The following is a 22,379-nucleotide window of genomic DNA, read 5'->3' as shown; positions in this document are numbered from 1 at the left end:
GGAAATCTCTGGTCCTCAGAGAAGCTGAGCTTGGATGTAACCCCTTTTGCTGGGAGAGATAAGAGCCTTCAGGAGCATCTGGTTTGTCCCAGAAGCCCAGAGAGAGCTTGTGAGTTATTTTTTGCCAAATCTCATATCACACACATACACTTAATTCGAGATGTATTAGCTCTTCTGTGTCAAATATGTAGGAATTACTGTGGAACAGGAACATCAACAGCCTCAAGCAGTATGATAACAAGGGTTTTTACTATTTATGCAGAGTACAGCAGGAAAAAACTAGCAAGCAGAAGACCCATATTCCAGTGTATGTGCTGCTAGCTTCCTTAGGCCAATTACTTACCCTCTCCGACTTAGCTTTTACCATCTGCAATGGAAAAATAATAATGACAGCTCACTTTCAGAAGATTATTGTAAGAGTAAAAATCAAATAAGCTATCATTAATTAAAGTGCTTGGGAAACTCCAAAGTACTAGTTAAACACATGTCTAATTATGGTTGGCTTTTATCTATTTGGTTTTTGGCTGTGAGCTTATTCTAACAGAAAATTAAGCTATAAAATTTATCCCTGTAGCTCGTGTCCCCCATTAATTTGATTCAGCAAGCATTTATTGAGAACTTACTTTTGTGCCAGGCACCATGGCAAGTCTGGGGAAAAAATGGAAAAGAATATGGTGCCCTTGGTCTCATGGACCTCAGAGTCAAAATCTACTGTCTTGCTTCTTGAAGCCTGGTCTTTAGACCACCAGCATGAGCACTGTTAGAAATGAATCATTGAAGCCCCCTCCCAGACCTACTGAATGAGAAGCACTGCTCTAGAGGATATTGAGGTTTAGTCTCAATTTTTAATAGTTTAGAAGTAAATCAAACACTTCCTTTGTTTTCCCTCAACTTACTTTGTCAATATAACTTGACCCTGTGCCCACCTCTAACAAAGGACTACATGTTTTGTTGTCATCCACCCAGAGGAACAAACAGGAGTTAGTATGGAGAAGGTGGAGGGCTGTTATGGACTGGATGTTTGTGTCCCCCCAAATTCATGTGTTGAAATCCTAACCCCCAATGTGATGGAATTAGGAGGTGGGGCCTTTGGGGGTAAAACCCTCATGAATGAGATTAGAGCCCTTATAAGAAAGCCCTTATTAGAGCCCATTCTTTTTTTTTTTTTTTAAGTAATTTAAATTTATTTATTTTTTATTTATTCATGGCTGTGTTGGGTCTTCGTTTCTGTGCGAGAGCTTTCTCTAGTTGCGGCAAGCGGGGGCCACTCTTCATCGCGGTGTGCGGGCCTCTCACTATCGCGGCCTCTCTTGTTGCGGAGCACAGGCTCCAGACGCGCAGGCTCAGTAACTGTGGCTCACGGGCCCAGTTGCTCCGTGGCATGTGGGATCCTCCCAGACCAGGGCTTGAACCCGTGTCCCCTGCATTAGCAGGCAGATTCTCAACCACTGCACCACCAGGGAAGCCCTTAGAGCCGATTCTTATCCTTATAAGAAAAGACAGGATAGAGCTTTCTCTCTCTCGCTCTCTCTGTCTCTGTCTTCATACCCTCTCCCTTTCTCTCTCATTCTCTGCCCTGTGAGGATACAGTGAGAAGATGGCCATCTACAAACCTAGAAGAGTGTCTTCTCCAGACACCAAAGATGCACCTTGATCTTGGACTTTTCAACCTCCAGAGATGTGAAAAACAAATGTTTGTTGTTTAAGCCACTCATTCCATAGTATTTTTGTTATAGCAGCCCCCCAAAATTGACATCAATATGGACACAAGTCCCAGGTGGATGGCCTGCCCTCCCACCCCAAATGCTTCTTGAGAAGCTTCCTACAGTAGCCAAAGCTGGTGCTGCCCCAGAAGCACACTCCCACTGATGGCCATTCTCAAAGAGTTTTCTTCTCTCAAGGTGTCAGTCAGGGTGGCCAACCTCCTACATGATGGAGAAAACAAATAAAGTCTTCACTTACTAACCAAACTTCTTACCTGAATAGAAACCACCTAGTTGCAACTTGGCAACTATCAGAGAAGTTATTTGAAGTCTGAGCCTAGAACGAACCCAGGAGCTTGAAAGCACCAAGAGGATGACAATCAAAATAATGCAGGGGAAGTGGAGTCAAGATGGCAGTGTGGGAAGATGTGGAGTCAGTGTCTCCCCACAACTAGGGCACTTGTCAGCCACTGGTGGGAGACTCTGATGCCCAAGGAGATGGGAGGAACCCCAGAGTGAACCGGTAGAATGTAGGGGGACTGAGGGGGGAGAGAATTGGAGGCCAGACAAGATCGGTGCCCCTGAGGCCAGGGAGATCAGGAGAGGCAGGTGGGAGGGACTCTCTGGGAAGAGCAGGAGAGGAGCATAGGGCGATTGCCTGGCCCACTTGAGCCAGGGAGCCCGCTGAGCTCCCAAGCCGGTACCCCTCTTCCAAAGCCCCATCCAGGCCGTGTGGGTGCTGGGGGCATAGGAGGGAGGCTGGGGAGATCAGGAGAGGCAGGCAGGACGAGTCATCCAGGAGGAGCAGGAGAGGAGAGGAGTGCGATTGCCCTGCCCACTCAAGCCCAGGAAGCCTGCTGGGCTCCCAGGTGAGGTCCCCTGCCCTATGAGACCAGAGGTGGGGGGACGCCTGGGTCCCTTCTGTTCCTTGAGCCTAAGCCCCACCCCCACCCACACAGTCCCCAGGGCCTTTTCTAGCCCTGTGGGTCCTAAGCATAGGCCCTCCCCACCTATGGGCATGGGGTCTATTCTTTCTAACATGTCTGTTAGTTTCCTAGTCTAATTTTATTTTTTACTTTGTTATTTTACTTTTCTTTTCTTTTCTTTTTTTTTGCCACTTCAGGTGGCTTGTGGGATCTTGGTTCATGAGCCCAGGGTCAGGCAGAAGCTCCTGCAGTGGGAGATACGAATCTGAACCACTGGACTAACAGAGAACCTCAGACCCCAGGGAATATTCATCAGAGTGAGGTCTCATGGAGTTCATCATCTCAGCACCAGCACCCAACTCTACCCAATAGCCTACAAACTCCAGTGTTGGAAGCCTCAGACCAAACAACCAGTAAGACAAGAATACAATCCCACTCATAAAAAAAAAAAAAAAAAAATGAGACGGCAAAAAAATATGTCACAGATGAAGGAACAAGGTAAAAACCTACAAGACCAAATAAACGAAGAGGAAATAGGCAATCTACATGAAACAGAATTCAGAGTAATGATAGTAAACATGATCTAGAATCTCGGAAACAGAATGGAGGCATGGACTGAGAAAACATAAGAAATGTTTAACAAAGATCTAGAAGAAGTAAAAAACAAACAGAAAGGTGAATAACACAATAAATGAAATGAAAAATACACTAGAAGCAATCAATAACAGAATAATTGAGGCAGAAGAATGAATACGTGAGGTGGAAGACAAAATGGTGGAAATAACTGCCGAGGAGCAGAATAAAGAAAAAGAATGAAAAGATTTGAAGACAATCTCAGAGACCTCTGGGACAGCACTACACACACCAACATTTGAATTATAGGGTCCCAGAAAGAGAAGAGAAAAAGAGTCTGAGAAAATATTTGAAGAGAATTATAGTTGAAAACTTCCCTAATATGGGAAAGGAGTCACCCAAGTCCAGGAAGCACAAAGTCCCATACAGGATAAACCCTAGGAGATACACAATAAGACATATATTAATCAAACTAACAAAAATTAAATTAAAGAAAAAATATTAAAAGCAAAAAGGGAAAAACAAAACATAAAATACAAAGGAATCGCAATAAGGTTATCAGCTGGTGTTTCAGCAGAAACTCTGCAGGCCATAAGCGAGTGGCAGGATATACTTAAAATTATGAAAGAGAAAAACCTACAACCAAGATTACTCTACCCAGCAAGGATCTCATTCAGATTCGATGGAGAAGTCAAAAGCTTTTCAGACTAGCAAAAGCTAAGAGAATACAGCACCACCAAACCAGCTTTACAACAAATGCTAAAGAAGCTTCTCTAAATGGGAAACACAAGAGAAGAAAAAGACCCACAAAAACAAACCCAAAACAATTGAGAAAATGGTAATAGGAACATACATATCGATAATAATCTTGAATGTAAATGGATTAAAGGCCCCAACCAAAAGACACAGACTGGCTGAATGGATACAAAAATAAGACCCATATATATGCTGTCTAAAAGAGACCCAATTCAGACCTAGGGACACATACAGACTGAAAGTGAAGGGATGGAAAAAGATATTCCATGCAAATGGAAATCAAAAGAAAGCTGGAGTAGCAATACTCCTATCAGATAAAATAGACTTTAAAATAAAGACTGTTACAAGTGAAAAAGACGGACGCTACATAATGATCAAAGGATCAATCCAAGAAGAAGATATAACAATTATAAATGCTTATACACCCAACATAGGAGCACCTCAATACATAAGGCAAATGCTAACAACAAGGAAAGGAGAAATCGACAGTTACACAATAATAGTTGGGGATTTTAACACCCCACTTTCACCACTGGACAGATCATCCAAACAGAAAATAAATAAGGAAAAACAAGCTTTAAATTATACATTACACAAGATGGACTTAATTGATATTTATAGAACCTTCCATCCAAAAACAACAGAATACACTTTCTTCTCAAGTGCTCATGGAACATTCTCTAGGATAGATCATATCTTGGGTCACAAATCAAGCCTTGGAAAATTTAAGAAAATTGAAATCGTATCAAGCATCTATTCTGACCACAATGCTATGAGACTGGAAATCAATTACAGGAAAAAAACCTGTAAAAAACACAAATACATGGAGGCTAAACAGTGTGCTACTAAATAACCAAGAGATCACTGAAGAAATCAAAGAAGAAATTTAAAAATACATAGAAACCAATGACAATGAAAACATGACAACCCAAAACCTATGGGACACAGCAAAAGCAGTTCTAAGAGGGAAGTTTATAGCAATTCAATCTCACCTCAAGGAACAAGAAAAATCTCAAATAAACTATCTAACCCTACACTTAAAACAACGAAAGAAGAACAAAGAAAAGTCAAAGTCAGTAGAAGGAAATAAATCATAAAGATCAGAGCAGAAATAAATGAAGTAGAAATGAAGAAACAATAGCAAAGATCAATAAAACTAAAATCTGTTTCTTTGAGAAGATAAACAAAATTGCTAAACCCTTAGCCAGACTCATCAAGAAAGAAAGGGAGAGGATGAAAATCAATAAAATTAGAAATGAAAAAGGAGAAATCACAACTGACACTGTAGAAATACAAAGGATTATAAGACATTACTACTAACAACTATATGCCAATAAAATGGACAACTACGAAGAAATGGGCAAATTCTTGGAAAGGTACAATTTTCCAAGACTGAACCAGGAAGTATTAGAAAATATAAACAGACCTATCACAAGTAATGAAATTGAAACCATAATTAAAAATCTTCCAACAAATGAAAGGCCAGGACCAGGTGGCTTCGCAGGCAAATTCTATCAAACATTTAGAGAATAGTTAACACTGATTATTCTCAAACTCTTCCAAAAATTTGCAGAGGGAGAAACACTCTCAAATTCATTCTACCAAGCCACTACCACCCTTATACAAAAACCAGACAAAGATATCACAAAAAAAGAAAATTATAGACGAATATCACTGGTGAACATAGATGCAAAAATCCTGAACAAAATACTAGCAAACAGAATCCAACAGCACATTAAAAGGATCATACACCATGATCAAGTGGGATTTATCCCATGGATGCAAGGTTCTTCAATATATGCAAATCAATTAATGTGATACACCACATTAACAAATTAAGGAATAAAAACCATATGATCATCTCAATAGATGCAGAAAAAGCTTTTGACAAATTCAACACTGATTTATGATAAGAACTCTCCAAAAATGGGCATAGAGGGAACCTACCTCAACATAATAAACACCATATATGACAAACCCAGAGCAAGCATGATACTCAGTGGGAAAAAACTGAAAGCATTTCCACTAAGATCAGGAACAAGACAAGGATGTCCACTCTCACCACTCTTATTCAACATAGTTTTGGAAGTCCTATCCACAGCAATCAGAGAAGAAAATGAAGTAAAAGGAATACAAATTGGAAAAGAAGTAAAACTGTCGCTGTTTGCTGATGACATAATACTATACATGGAAAATCCTAAACATACCACCAGAAAACTACTAAAACTAATCAATTAATTTGGTAAGGTTGCAGGAAACAAAATTAATGCACAGAAATCTCTGGCATTCCTATACACCAACAATGAAAAAACAGAAAAAGAAATTAAGGAAACACACCCACTTACCATTGCAACAAAAAGAATAAAATACCTAGGAATAAACCTGCCTAAGGAGGTGAAAGACTTGTACTCAGAAAACTATAAAACACTGATGAAAGAAATCAAACATGACATAAACAGATAAAGAAATAGGCCATGTTCTTGGATTAGAAGAATCAATATTTGGAAAATGATTATACTACCCAAAGCAATCTACAGATTCAATGCAATCCCTATCAAACTACCAATGGCATTCTTCACAGAATTAGAACAAAAAATTTTACAATTCATATCGAAACACAAAAGACCCCGAATAGCTAAAGCAATCTTGATAAAGAAAAATGTAGTTGGAGGAATCAGGCTCCCTGACTTCAAACTATACCACAAAGCTATAGTAATCAAGACAGTATGGTACTGGCACAAAAACAGAAATATAGATCAATGGTACAGGATAGAATGCCCAGAGATAAACCCATGCACATGTGGACACCTAATTTATGAGAAAGGGGGCAAGAACATACAGTGGAGAAAAGACAGTCTCTTCAATAAGTGGTGCTAGGGAAACTGGACCACTACATGTAAAAGAATGAAATTATAACACTCCCTAACACCATACACAAAAATAAAGTCCAAATGGATTAAAGACTTAAATGTAAGGTCAGACACTATAAAACTCTTAGATGAAAACATAGACAGAACACTCTATGACATAAATCACAGCAAGATCTTTTTTGACCCACCTCCTAGAGTAAAAGAAATAAAAATTAAAATAAACAAATGGGACCTAATGACACTTAAAAGCTTTTGCACAACAAAGGAAACTGTAAACAAGATGAAAAGACAACCCTCAGAATGGGAGAAAATATTTGCAAATGAAACAACAGACAAAGGATTAATCTCCAAAATATACAAACAGCTCATGGAGCTCAATATCAAAAAAACAAATAATCCAGTTAAAAAATGGGCAAAAGACCTAAACAGACATTTCACCAAGGAGACATACAGATGGCCAAGAGGCACATGAAAAGATGCTCAACATTACTAATTATTAGAGAAATGCAAATCAAAACTACAATGAGGTATCACCTCCCACTGGACAGAATGGCCATCATCAAAAAATCTAGAAAAAATAAATGCTGGAAAGGGTGTGGTGAAAAGGGAACCCTCCTGCACTGTTGGTGGGAATGTAAATTGATACAACTGCTATGGACAACAGTATGGAGGTTCTTTAAAAAACTAAAACTAAAAAAAAAAAAAAAAAAAAACTAAAAATAGAACTATCATATGACCCAGCAATCCCACTACTGGGCATATACCCTGAGAAAACCATAATTCAAAAAGAGACATGTACCCCAATGTTCACTGCAGCACTATTTAGAATAGCCAGGACATGGAACCAACCTAAATGTCCAACGACAGATGAATGGATAAAGAACATGTGGCACATATATACAATGGAATATTACTCAGCCATAAAAAGAAACGAAATTGAGTTATTTGTAGTGAGGTGGATGGACCTAGAGTCTGTCATACAGAGTGAAGTAAGTCAGAAAGAGAAAAACAAATACCATATGCTAACGCATATACATGGAATCTAACAACAAAAAAAGGGTACTGATGAACCTAGTGGCAAGGCAAGAATAAAGACGTAGACATAGAGAATGGCCTTGAGGACACAGGGTGTGGGAGGGGGAAGCTGGGGTGAAGTGAGAGTAGCATCGACATATATACACTACCAAATGTAAAATAGATAGCTAGTGGGAAGCAGCAGCATAGCACAGGGATATAAGCTCAGTGTTTTGCGATGACATAGAGGGGTGGGATCAGGAGGGTGGGAGGGAGGCTCAAGAGAGAGGGGATATGGTGATATATGTATGCATATGGCTGATTCACTTTGTTGTACAACAGGAACTAACACCACATTGTGAAGTAATTATACTCCAATAAAGATGTATAAAAGAAAAAGCCATTTAGTGTTATTAAAATGAAAGCAATCTAAATAATTAAAAACAGTAATATAGGGCTTCCCTGGTGGTGCAGTGGTTGAGAATCTGCCTGCCAATGCAGGGGACACGGGTTCGAGCCCTGGTCTGGGAAGATCCCACATGCCGCAGAACAACTAGGCCCATGCGCCACAACTACTGAGCCTACGCGTCTGGAGCCTGTGCTCCACAATAAGAGAGGCCGCAACAGTGAAAGGCCCGTGCACCGCGATGAAGAGTGGCCCCCGCTTGCCACAACTAGAGAAAGCCCTCACACAGAAAGGAAGACCCAACACAGCCAAAAATAAAAAAATAAAATACATAAATTTTTTAAAAAAGACTATTAAAAAGAGAGGGCCACATTTAAAAAAAAGAAGTAATATCGTGGTAACTAATGATGCTTTAAAATATTAATAATAAAAGTAATAATACTTACAGCTAAATTTATTGAGTGCTTACACCGTAACACCGTAATACAGTATTCTAGGCACTTTAAATGTATCAAGTCAGCCCTCACAACAGTGTTTAAAGGGAAGTACTACCATTTTAACCGATAAGGAAACTGAGGCACAGAGATTGCCTAGGTTCACACAGCTACTAAGAGACAGTAATGAAGAATAGGTACTAACATGGGGAGGAGAAATCTTATACCATAATTTAAGGTAGAAAAGTCATATATTTAAGAGACCAAAATGCTGCTAAACAAACAAAAGATATACAGACACATATACACAGAAAGAGAGAAAAAGAGAGAGAGGGAGAGATAGAAGGGAAGCTCAGGAGAGAACGAGACAGAGAGACATAGAGGAGATATTCCAAAATGTTAAGTTAGGGCAGAAGAAAGGATCTGGGCAATTTTCCTCACTTTTCCCCCTTCCTTTTCTCTATGTAATATCCATGAGGTCAGGGATTTCTCTTTCATTTTGTTTTCTACTCTATCCCTAGTGCCTAGAACAGTGACTGGCACATAGGAGGCACTTAAATATTTGTTCAATAAATAAATTAAAGAGCAAATATATTTTCCATGATGACTAGGTATTACTTTTATAAGCAATAAAGTTTAATTTTTATAAAATATGATCTTGGTGATATAGTGAATCAGATTTAAGGTGGACATGAATCAATGAAATTACCTTCAATTCTTCCTCTCCCTTGTCCCATCCCCACATCCAGTCAGGCTCCAAGTTCTCTCTAATCTTAGAATTACTCTGTAGATACATTCCCCCCTATCCACTCCCAGGGCCCACCCACTGTCTAATTCAGGCCTTATGATTCACATATGAACTATTTCTATGGGCTCCAAATGGTTCCCTCAACATAACCTTCACCCATCAATCTATCCTACTCTTCACTGTGAAATTTAACTTCCCAGTGGAATCTATGATCACATTTTTCTCTTGCTCAAAGATCTTCCTTGATTCCCACAACCCATATTTCTTTTCATAAGAAAAAAACTTTCAGACAGTATTTTGTCTGCAAGCCATTTGGAATATCCATAGACAAGGCTCTTATTTTAGAATAATAGAAACAATATAGGGAAGAAACTTAGAGGCCATCTAAGTTAATTTATATGCTCACATGTTTAAACTAAATCTTTAATTAATTAAGGATTAATTACACAAAATTAATTGGTGGGACAGTGAATAGAAGAGGTGGTCTTGGGCTTCCCTGGTGGCGCAGTGGTTGAGAATCTGCCTGCTAATGCAGGGGACACGGGTTCGAGCCCTGGTCTGGGAAGATCCCACATGCCACGGAGCAACTGGGTCCGTGAGCCACAGTTACTGAGCCTGCGCGTCTGGAGCCTGTGCTCCGCAACAAGAGAGGCCGCGATAGTGAGAGGCCCGCACACCGCGATGAAGAGTGGCCCCCGCTTGCCGCAACTAGAGAAAGCCCTCGCACAGAAGCGAAGACCCAACACAGCCATAAATAAATAAATAAATAAATAAATAAAAATTAAAAAAAAAAAAAAAAGAAGAGGTGGTCTTGATCTAACTTGTCAGATTAGTTGGAATGAGCTAAAGTCATAGGGTTCTGTTTAAACCCATAATATCTTGGACTATTGCATTATGCACCTCATAGGCACCTTGCCTTTAATCGCTCCTCCCTTCAAACTTTATATCATACTACTACCAGAGATATCTTTTTAAAACCCAAATCTATGTCATGACTTTGAGAGCTTCCTGTTTTTACAAAATAAAGTTCATACTTGGTATTCAGATGGTATCTAACCTCAGCTGTAAGAGATTGAGAGCAAACATATCTCCAATTCTTCACCCCTTTTATCACTATCCTTTTTGCAATTTGACTTTGCAGCTCGTCCAATCAACAGGTGGAGTCAATTTCCCCACTCTTAGAATTTAAGTTAGCCTTGTGACTTTCTTTGGCCAATAGATTGTGGCAGAAATGACAGAATACCAATACCAAGCTCAGGTCTCAAGAGACCTTATCTACTTCCGCTCATTTTCTGGAGCTCTGCCACTGCCATGTGAACAAACCTAGGCTAGGCTACAAAATGATGAGAGACACGTGGCCCAATCACTTCTACCATCCATCCAACATCCAGGCAACCACACGTGTGGATGAGGCCCATCTAGGCAAGCCAGCCTCCAGCCTACCCATCAGAACACCATAGATTTATGACCAAGCTCAACTGAAATCAGCGAAATCTGGTCCAGATCAGCAGAACCCCCAAATTGGCCTGCATACTCATAAGCAATAATGAATACTGATTGTTTAAGCCACTCCATTTTTGGTGGTTTGTTACACAGCAATAGCTAACTGAGACACCAATCTACTTTCCAGCTTCTCCCACTCTCTACCTTGTATCCTGATATTCCCTCACCCCAAATTACTTGACATTCCCTAAGTATCTCACAGTCATGTCTCACTGCCTTTTTTATGCTTCACCTTCTGACTAAAAGGCCCCTTTTTCTTTCCTATTTTGTGAAAATCTACTCAACATTCAAGATCCAGCTCAAACATCATTCATTTGTTCCTGAGATATTTATTGAGGGTAGGTTTTGAGGTTTTGAAACTGAACAAGATGCAGTCTGTGCACTCAGCCAGCTCAGAGTTGAGGAAAAAGCAAAGAAGTAAATAGCTAATGTCACTTTCTTCTTTCTCTAACTCCCTCAGGTAGACTTAAATCTTTCTTATTTCTTCCCAATCACTCTCATTCCTCAATTATAGCACTTCTCACAGTGTGATGCCAGCTATAATAACTGTACCTAGCCTGAAGAAATCTTACAAAGAATAGATGAGATTGAAGGCAAAACCCTTAGCATAGTGTGTGAAACATAGTAAGTAGAAAATAAATGTTAGCTTTTGTTATTTTTAGTTGACACATACTCTCATCTCCCCTACTTGACTGAATATAAGTTTGAGATCAGGAAGTTAGCCTAATTCATCTTTGTGTCCAAAGTACCTAAAGTGTATAGGTACCTGGCACTCACCAGATGTCCACTGAACAGATATCCCCAGGGCAACCAAGAATCAGCGGCCTTGGGGCTCTTGTGTTATACTGGGGCGCCCTCTGCCATGCATGGGTCTGTTCACACATTCAGGTATGAAGTGAATCTCCTGAGGGAGCCCAAATAAAGCTAGAAAATTTCCAGAAAGGCTCATGCCAATTAAAGAGTCCATCTCCTTAACTGCAGGATACTGCTCTCCCCACCACTCCCCCACAGTGCTATACATGGGGTCATTCATTCTATAGCTGCAACCAATTATATTATTTGTTTTTTGAGAAACAAAATGTTTTGGTTCAGATTTTATATCTTGTTTAGATCACAATTAAGCCCTTCAGAAGTAATGATAGAATGTAAAATAAAGAGAGATGGTGGGATTGATGAAAGGATATATCATAGGACTTCATGCTCTACCAGATTTGAAATCCCTTTGAGAAGAAAGAGAAAAAGCAGCTATGTGCATGGAACATACTTATCTCTTGAGATTTTAGCTAAAGACACCTGAATGTAGATGTACCTCATATCCATGTAATCACATTTTTTACTCTCCCCCTTCATGTTTTATGTTTTTTATGTCACATTTTACACCTTTTTACCTTGTGTATCCCTTAGCTAATTGTTGTAGTTATAGTTATTTTTACTACTTTTGCCTTTTAACCTTCACACTAGCTATATAAGTGATTAATCTATTGCTTTTACTATATATTTACCTTTACCAGTGAGATTTATACTTTCATATGTTTTCTTGTTACTAATTAGCGGCCTTTCTTTTCAGCTTAAAGAAGTCCCTTTAACATTTCTTGTAATGCTGATTTAGAGGTGATGAACTCCTTAAGCTGTTGCTTGTCTGGAAAACTCTTTATTTCCTTCATAATTTGTTGGGTAGAGTATTCTTGGTTGGAAGTTTTTCTTTAAGCATTTTGAATATATGGTGCCACTCACAACTGGCCTACAAAATTCCTGTTGCAAAATCTGTTCATAGTCTTATGGGGATTCCAAATCACATTTAAAAAAAATCAGAGTATGTGTTGTTGTGATTATTTAATCACATAAATGTAAATAAAATGTTTAAACAGAAGGGATAAAAATGCACTCGATCTGCTGTTGGTTGACTCCACAGATGTGGATCCTGCAGATACAGAGGCGCCACATTAAATAAAGAACTTGAGCATCCTTGGATTTTACTATCCACAGGGGTCCTGGAACTAATCCCCCATGAATAGCAAAGGACAATTATTACCGGACGTTGAGAGAGAAAGGAGAAGTGAGAGGGGAAATACATTTTCATTTTTGTACTGATTTTTTTTACATTAAAGAATGTATTTTAAGAAAGTTGCACTGAATAACTTAATGTAAAGTGCTTGTTTTAGTTATCGCTATTATAAGCAAACTTCAGTGAAACGGCAATGCTATGTTCTTTTTTTTTTAAATAGACCTTTATTGGAGTATAATTACTTCACGATACTGTGTTAGTTTCTGTTGCACAAGAAAGCAAATCAGCCATATGCATACACATGTCCCCATATACCCTCCCTCCCATCCTCCCTATTCCACCCCTCTAGGTCATCGCAAAGCACGGAGCCAATCTCCCTGTGCTATGTTGCTGCTTCCCATCAGCCAGCTATTTTACATTCGGAGGTGTATGTATGTTGATGCTACTCTCCCTTCACCCCAGCTTCGCCCTCCCACCCCATGTCTTCAAGTTCATTTTCTATGTCTATCTCTTTATTCCTGCCCTGCCACTAGGTTCATCAGTATCCTTTTGTTGTTGTTGTTAGATTCCACATATATACATTAGCATATGGTATTTGTTTTTCTCATTCTGACTTACTTCACTCTGTATGACAGACTCTAGGTCCACCCACCTCACTACAAATAACCCAATTTTGTTTCTTTTTATGGCTGAGTAATATTCCATTGTATATATGTGCTACATCTTCTTTATCTGTTCATCTGTCAATGGACATATAGGTTGGTTCCATGTCCTGGCTATTCTAAATAGTGCCACAATGAATATTGTGGTACATGTCTCTTTTTGAATTATGGTTTTCTCAGGGTATATGCCCAGTAGTGGCATTGCTGGGTCATATGGTAGTTCTATTTTTAGTTTTTTAAGGAACCTCCATACTGTTGTCCACAGTGGTTGTATCAAGTTACATTCCCACCAACAGTGCAGGAGGGTTCCCTTTTCACCACACACTTTCCAGCATTTATTGTTTCTAGATTTTTTGATAATGGCCATTCTGTCCAGTGGGAGGTGATACCTCATTGTAGTTTTGATTTGCATTTCTATAATAATTAGCGATGTTGAGTATTTTTTCATGTGCCTCTTGGCCATCTGTATGTCTTCTTTGGTGAAATGTCTATTTAGATCTTCTGCCCATTTTTGATTTGGCTGTTTGTTTTTTTGATATTGAGCTCCATGAGCTGTTTGTATATTTTGGAGATTAATCCTTTGTCTGTTGTTTCATTTGCAAATATTTTCTCCCATTCTGAGGGTTGTCTTTTCATCTTGTTTACAGTTTCCTTTGTTGTGCAAAAGCTTTTAAGTTTATTAGGTCCCATTTGTTTATTTTTGTTTTTATTTTCATTACTCTAGGAAGTGGGTCAAAAAAGATCTTGCTGTGGTTTATGTCAAAGACTGTTTTGCCTATGTTTTCCTCTAAGAGTTTTATAGTGTCTGGTCTTACATTTAGGTTTTTAATCCATTTGGAGTTTATTTTTGTGTATGGTGTTAGGGATTGTTCTAATTTCATTCCTTTACATGTAGCTGTCCAGTTTTCCCAGCATCACTTATTAAAGAGACTGTCTTTTCTCCATTGTATGTTCTTGCCTCCTTTGTCATAAATCAGTTGACTATACGTGCATGGGTTTATCTCTGGGCATTCTATCTTGTACCATTGATCTATATTTCTGTTTTTGTGCCATTACCACACTGTCTTGATTACTATAGCTTTGTGGAATAGTTTGAAGTCAGGGAGCCTGATTCCTCCAACTCTGTTTTTCTTTGTCAAGATTGCTTTGACTGTTCGAGGTCTTTTGTGTTTCCATACTAACTGTAAAATTTTTTATTCTAATTCTGTAAAGAATGCCATTGGTAGTTTGATAGGGATTGCATTGAATCTGTAGATTGTTTTGGGTAGTATAGTCATTTCCACAATACTGATTCTTCCAATCCAAGAACATGGTATTTATCTCCATCTATTTATGTCATGTCACCTTTGATTTCTTTCATCAGTGTTTTATAGTTTTCTGAGTACAAGTCTTTCACCTCCTTAGGCAGGTTTATTCCTAGGTATTTTATTCTTTTTGTTGCAATCGTAAATGGGAGTGTTTCCTTAATTTCTATTTCTGATTTTTCTTTGTTGGTGTATAGGAATGCCAGAGATTTCTGTGCATTAATTTTGTTTCCTGCAACCTTACCAAATTCGTTGATTAATTCTAGTAGTTTTCTGGTGGCATCTTTCAGATTTTCTATGTATATTATCATGACATCAGCAAACAGCAACAGTTTTACTTCTTCTTTTCCAATTTGTATTCTTTTTATTTCATTTGCTTCTCTAATTGCTGTGGCTAGGACTTCCAAAACTATGTTGAATAAGAGTGGTGAGGGTGGACATCCTTGTCTTGTTCCTGATCTTAGTGGAAATGCTTTCAGTTTTACACCATTGAGTATGATGCTTGCTGTGGGTTTGTCATATATGGCCTTTATTGTGTTGAGGTATGCCCATTTTTATTTTCTCTATGCCCATTTTTATTTTCTTTAAGCTTTTTCTTTTATAAATGTATTTATTTTATTTTATTTATTTTTGGCTGCATTGGGTCTTAGATGCTGTGCATGGGCTTTCGGTAGTTGTGGTGAGCAAGGGCTACTCTTCATTGTGGTGCGCAGGTTTCTCACTGTGGTGACTTCTCTTTTTGCAGAGCACAGGATTTAAGCATGTGGGTTTCAGTAGTTGTGGCTCTCAGGCTCTAGAGCACAGGCTCAGTAGTTGTGGCACATGGGCTTAGTTGCTCCACAGCATGTGGGATCTTCCTAGACCAGGGATTGAACCAGTGTCCCCTGCACTGGCAGGCGGATTCTTAACCACTGCACCACCAGGGAAACCCTGTGCCCATATTCTGGAGAGTTTTTATCATAATGGGTGTTGAATTTTGTCAAAAGATTTTTCTGCATCTATTGAGATGATCATATGGTTTTTATTCCTTAATTTTTTAATGTAGTGTATCACATTGATTGATTTAAGTATATTGAAGAATCCTTGCATCCCTGGGATAAATCCCACTTGATCATGGGGTATAATACTTTTAATGTGCTGTTGGATTCTGTTTGCTAGTATTTTGTTCAGGATTTTTGCATCTATGTTCATCAGTAATATTGGTCTATAATTATATTGTTTTGTGTGATATCTTTGTCTGGTTTTGGTATCAGAGTGATGGTGGCTTCGTAGAATGAATTTGGGAGTGTTTCTCCCTCTGTAATTATTTGGAAGAGTTTGAGAAGGATTGGTGTTAGCTCTTCTCTAAATGTTTGTTAGAATTCGCCTGTGAAGCCATCTGGTCCTGGACTTTTGTTTGTTGGAAGATTTTTAATTACAGTTTCAATTTCATTACTTGTGATAGGTCTGTTTATATTTTCTAATTCTTCCTGGTTCAGTCTTGAAAAATTGTACCTTTCCAAGAATTTGTCCATTTCTTCGTGGTTGTCCATTTTATTGGCATATAGTTGTTTGTAGTTGTCTCGTATAATCCTTTGTATTTCTACAGTGTCAGCTGTGATTTCTCCTTTTTCATTTCTAATTTTATTGATTTGTGTCCTCTCCCTTTTTTTCCTGATAAGTCTGAAGAAGGGTTTATCAATTATGTTTATCTTCTCAAAGACCCAGTTTTTAGTTTTATTGATCTTTTCTATTGTTTTCCTCATTTCTATTTCATTTATTTCTGCTCTGATCTTTATGATTTCTTTCCTTCTACTGACTTTGGGTTTTCTTTGTTCTTCTTTCTCTAGTTGTTTTAAGTGTAGGGTTAGATAGTTTATTTGAGATTTTTCTTGTTTCTTGAGGTGAGATTGTATTGCTACCAACTTGCCTCTTAGATCTGCTTTTTCTGCGTCCCATAGGTTTTGGATTGTCATGTTTTCATTGTCATTGGTTTCTATGTATTTTTAAATTTCTTCTTTGATTTCTTCAGTGATCTCTTGGTTATTTAGTAGTGCACTGTTTAGCCTCCATGTATTTGTGTTTTTTACAGTTTTTTCCTGTACTTGATTTCCAATCTCATAGCATTGTGGTCAAAATAGATGCTTGATATGATGTCAATATTCTTAAATTTTCCAAGGCTTGATTTGTGACCCAAGATATGATCTATCCTAGAGAATGTTCCATGAGCACTTGAGAAGAAAGTGTATTCTGTTGTTTTTGGATGGAATGTCCTATAAATATCAATTAAGTCCATCTTGTGTAATGTATAATTTAAAGCTTGTTTTTCCTTATTTATTTTCTGTTTGGATGATCTGTCCAGTGGTGAAAGTGGGGTGTTAAAATCCCCAACTATTACTGTGTAACTGTCGATTTCTCCTTTCCTTGTTGTTAGCATTTGCCTTATGTATTGAGGTGCTCCTATGTTGGGTGCATATATATTTATAATTGTTATATCTTCTTCTTGGATTGATCCTTTGATCATTATGTAGTGTCCCTCCTTATCTCTTGTAACAGTCTTTATTTTAAAGTCTATTTTATCTGATAGGAGTATTGCTACTCCAGCTTTCTTTTGATTTCCATTTGCATGGAATATCTTTTTCCATCCCTTCACTTTCAGTCTGTATGTGTCCCTAGGTCTGAATTGGGTCTCTTTTAGACAGCATATATATGGGTCTTGTTTTTGTATCCATTCAGCCAGTCTGTGTCTTTTGGTTGGGGCTTTTAATCCATTTACACTCAAGGTTATTATCGATATGTATGTTCCTATTACCATTTTCTTAATTGTTTTGGGTTTGTTTTTGTGGGTCTTTTTCTTCTCTTGTGTTTCCCATTTAGAGAAGCTTCTTTAGCATTTGTTGTAAAGCTGGTTTGGTGGTGCTGAATTCTCTTAGCTTTTGCTAGTCTGAAAAGCTTTTGACTTCTCCATCGAATCTGAATGAGATCCTTGCTGGGTAGAGTAATCTTGGCTGTAGGTTTTTCTGTTTTATCACTTTAAGTATATCCTGCCACTCCCTTCTGGCCTGAAGAGTTTCAGCTGATAACCTTATAGGATTCTTTTGAATGATATTTTTTGTTTTTCCCTTGCTGCTTTTAATATTTTTTCTTTAATTTAATTTTTGTTAGTTTGATTAATATGTGTCTTGCTGTGTATTTCCTTGGGTTTATCCTGTATGGGACTCTCTGTGCTTGCTGGACTTGTGTGACTATTTCCTTTCCCATGTTAGGGAAGTTTTCAAGTATAATCTCTTCAAATATTTTCTCAGACCCTTTCTTTTTCTCTTCTTCTTTTGGAACCCCTATAATTTGAACATTGGTGCATTTAGTGTTGTCCCAGAGGTCTCTGAGATTGTCTTCAATTCTTTTCATTTGTTTTTCTTTATTCTGGTCCTGGGCAGTTATTTCCACATTTTGTCTTCCAGCTCACTTATTCATTCTTCTGCCTCAGTTATTCTGTTATTGATTGCTTCTAGTGTATTTTTCATTTCAGTTTTTATGTTGTTCTTCTCTGTTTGTTCTTTAATTCTTCTAGATCTTTGTTAAACATTTCTTGTATTTTCTCAATCCGTGTCTACATTCTACTTCCAAGATTCTGGATCATCTTTACTGTGATTACTCTGAATTCTTTTTCAGGTTGATTGCCTATTTCCCCTTTATTTACTTGGTCTTGTGGATTTTTACCTTGCTCCTTCATCTGTGACATATTTTTTTGCCCTCTCATTTTTTTTTTTTTTTTATGAGTGGGATTGTATACCTGTCTTACTGGTTGTTTGGCCTGAGGTTTTCAACTCTTGGGTTTGTATGCTATTGGGTAGAGCTGTGTCTTGACGCTGATGAGGAACTTGATGAGGAACTCTGTGAGACCTCACTCTGATGAAAATTCCCTGGGGTCTGAGGTTCTCTGTTAATCCAGTGGTTCAGACTCGGAGCTCCCACTGCAGGAGCTTTGGCCCATTCCCAGGCTCGTGAACCAAGATCCTGCAAGCCGCCTGGGGTGGCAAAAAAGAAAAAAAAGAAAAAAACCCGACAATAACAAAGTAAAGAATAAAATTAGACTAGGAAACTAACAGCCATGTTAGGAAGAATATAAAAATAAAAATATAGATGAATCAACAACCGGAAGGTACAACAGTACCACATAGTAATAAAGAGGAGGAAGGAAAAAAAAAGGGGGGGGATAGGCCTTGGCTGTGGAGGGCGGGGCCTAAGCAAGGTGAGGTTTGGGTGGTGGGCAAGGCCAATACTCAGGAATCACAGGGCTGGAAAAGACCCTGGGGGCTGTGGGGGGTGGGGCTTAGGCTTAAGGAACAGAAGGGGTACAGGTGTGCACCCCACCCCTTGTCTCAGATGGCCAGGGACCTCATCTAGGAACACAGCAGGCTTCCTGGGCTCGAGTGGATGGGGCAAACACCTTCCTCTCCTCTCCTGTTCCTCTGGGCTGGGAGGGCCCCTCCCACCTGTCTCTCCTGATCTCCCCGGCTTCAGGAATGCCGATCCTGTCTGGCCTCCACTTCTCCTCCCCCCTTAGTCTGCCTGCATCCTACCAGTTCACTTTGGGATTCCTTCCGTCTCCTTGGGTGTCAGAGTCCCCCACCAGTGGCCAGCAGGGGCCCTAGTTCCTATGTTCTTATACTAATGCTTCCTGACCATAGGACTGCAATCTGACTGCAAGATGATTCAATTGGGGTATTGCACTTTCCACAAATGCAAAGCTTTTTTTTTTTTTTAAATTAAGAACTACTAGGTGGTTTTCAGACTGGTTTTTGAGAAGCCCTGTGGTTTTTTTTGTTTTGTTTTGTTTTGTTTTGTTAATTAATTAATTAGTTTGTTTTTATTTTTGGCTCTGTTGGGTCTTTGTTGCTGCACATGAGCTTTCTCCAGTTGAGGCAAGCAGGGGCTACTCTTTGTTGTGGTGCATGGGTCTCACATTGTCATGGCTTCTCTTGTTGCAGAGCACGGGCTCTAGGTGCCTGGGCTTCAGTAGTTGTGGCACACGGGCTCAGTAGTTGTGGCTCACGGGCTCTAGAGCGCAGGCTCAGTAGCTGTGGTGCATGGTCTCAGTAGTTTCTCCCCGGCATGTGGGATCCTCCCAGGCCAGGGATCAAACCCATGTTCCCTGCAATGGCAGGCGGATTCTTAACCACTGCATCACCAGGGAAGCCTTAAAGTGATTTCTTCATATTCTAATACAAAAAACTCAAGTTCTACTCAACCCATTTAATGGAAACAAGAAGTTGGCAATTCTTCTGAAAGAAGACTAAATTGCAGATACAAAGAATATTAAAAGCTATGAGAGAATACAAGGGACAACTTCATAACAATGTATAATTTTTCCTTGAGCATTTTAAGTAGAATTATTTTAAAGTCCACGTCTAATGACTCCATTAACTATACTCTCTGTGGGTCTTCTTTATTGTCTGTTGTTTCTCTTATTTTTTTAAACATTTTATTTTATATTAGAGTATAGTTGATTAACAATGTTGTGTAACTATCCCTCCCCACACACTTCCTCTCTGGTAACCATAAATTCATTCTCTAAGTCAGTAAGTCTGTTTCTATTTTGTAAATATGTTCATTTGTATCACTTTTTTTTGGATTCCGCATATAAGTGATACCATACAATATTTGTCTTTCTCTGTCTGATTTACTTCATTCAGTATGACAATCTCTAGGTCCATCCATGTTGCTGCAAATGGCATTTCATTCTTTTTAATGGTTGAGCAATAGTCCATTGTATATATGTACCACTTCTTCTTTATCTTTTCATCTGTTGATGGGCATTTAGGTTGCTTTCATGTCTTGGCTATTGTAAACAGTGCTGCAATGAACATTGGGGTGCATGTATTCTTTTGGACCATGGTTTTCTCTGAATATATGCCTAGGAGTGGGATTGCAGGGTCATATGGTAGCTTTATTTTTAGTTTTTTATGGAACCTCCATACTGTTCTCCACAGTGGCTGTACCAATTTATATTCTTACCAACAATGTTAGAGGGTTCCCTTCTCTCCACACCTCCAACATTTATTGTTTGTGGATTTTTTGATGCTAGCCATTCTGACTGGTGTGAGGTGATATGTCATTGTAGTTTTTATTTGCATTTCTCTAATAATTAATGCTGTTGAACATCTTTTCATGTGCCTCTTGGCCATCTGTATGTCTTCTTTGGAGAAATATCTATTTAGGTCTTCTGCCCAATTTTTTATTGGGTTGTTTGTTTTTATGATATTAAGCCTCATGAGCTGTTTATAAATTTTGGAGACTTATTCCTTGTTGGTTGCATTGTTTGCAAATATTTTCTTCCACTTTGCGGGTTGTCTTTTCGTTTTGTTTATGGTTTCCTTTGCTGTGCAAAAGCTTTTGAGTTTAATTAGGTCCCATTTGTTTATTTTTGTTTTTATTTTCATTTCTCTGGAAGATGGAATGAAAAAGATATTTCTGTGATTTATGTCAGAGAGTGTTCTGTCTATGTTTTCCTCTAAGAGTTTTATAGTGTCCAGTCTTACGTTTAGGTCCTTAATCCATTTTGAGTTTATTTTTGAGTATGGTGTTAAGAGTGTTATAATTTCATTTTTCCCAGCACCATTTATTGAAGAGACTGTCTTTCCTCCATTGTATAGTCCTGTCTCCTTTGTTGTAGATTAATTGACCATAGGTGCATGGGTTTATTTCTGGGTTTTCTATCCTCTTCCATTGATTTATATTTCTATTTTTGTGCCAGTACCATATTGTTTTGATGACTATAGCTTTGTAGTATATTCTGAAGTCAGGGAGCCTGATTCCTCCAACTCCACTTTTCTTTCTCAAGATAGCTTTGGCTATTCTGGGTCTTTTGTGTTTCTATACAAATTTTAAGATATTTTGTTCTAGTTCTGTGAAAAATGCCATTGGTAATTTGATAGGGATTGCATTGAATCTGTAGATTGCCTTGGGTACTATAGTCATTTTGACAATATTGATCTTCTAATCCAAGAACATTGTTCTCTTATTTTTGATTACTTTGTCTTTTCTCTTCATATATTTACTTATTTTCTATTGTGTGCCAGATATTGCATATGAATTTTTTTTTTAAATATGGAACTTTTCACAAATTTGCATTTCTTTCTTGCACAGGGGCCATGCTAACCTTCTCTGTGTCATTCCAATTTTAATATATGTGCACAGAAGCAAGCACGAAAATTTTTTTAATTAAAGTGAAACCTAGGATTGTGATAGAAAGTGTTTCCTGTGAGAGTTTTCATTTGCTCTGCCAGACTACTGTGGCACTTACAATTTTGTTTCACCTTAAGCCAATCATGGATTACATGATTCAAATCTAGGCTTCAAGGACTTCTGGTCTTGGCTAAAATGAATAAACTTGCTATCACTTTCTCAAAACTCATATAACCATCATTACGGTGGTGAATTTCCTGGGTTTTGTTTTTCTACCCATATCTCCTAACTTAGACTGTAGGGCAACC

The 22,379-nt window shown here is 38.4% G+C and overlaps 1 non-coding gene across 1 annotated transcript; it reads right to left on the bottom strand.

Annotated features, from left to right (window-relative positions):
• Positions 1-21,987: 21,987 nt before the first annotated feature.
• LOC118900332 lies at positions 21,988-22,093 on the bottom strand. Its single transcript, XR_005021111.1, has one exon. It is a non-coding gene; the product is annotated as a U6 spliceosomal RNA (small nuclear RNA).
• Positions 22,094-22,379: the final 286 nt, after the last annotated feature.

The sequence above is a fragment of the Balaenoptera musculus genome, chromosome 8, assembly GCF_009873245.2.
Source record: "Balaenoptera musculus isolate JJ_BM4_2016_0621 chromosome 8, mBalMus1.pri.v3, whole genome shotgun sequence".
Taxonomy (NCBI): domain Eukaryota; kingdom Metazoa; phylum Chordata; class Mammalia; order Artiodactyla; family Balaenopteridae; genus Balaenoptera; species Balaenoptera musculus.
This window is presented reverse-complemented; position numbering and strand designations above follow the sequence as displayed.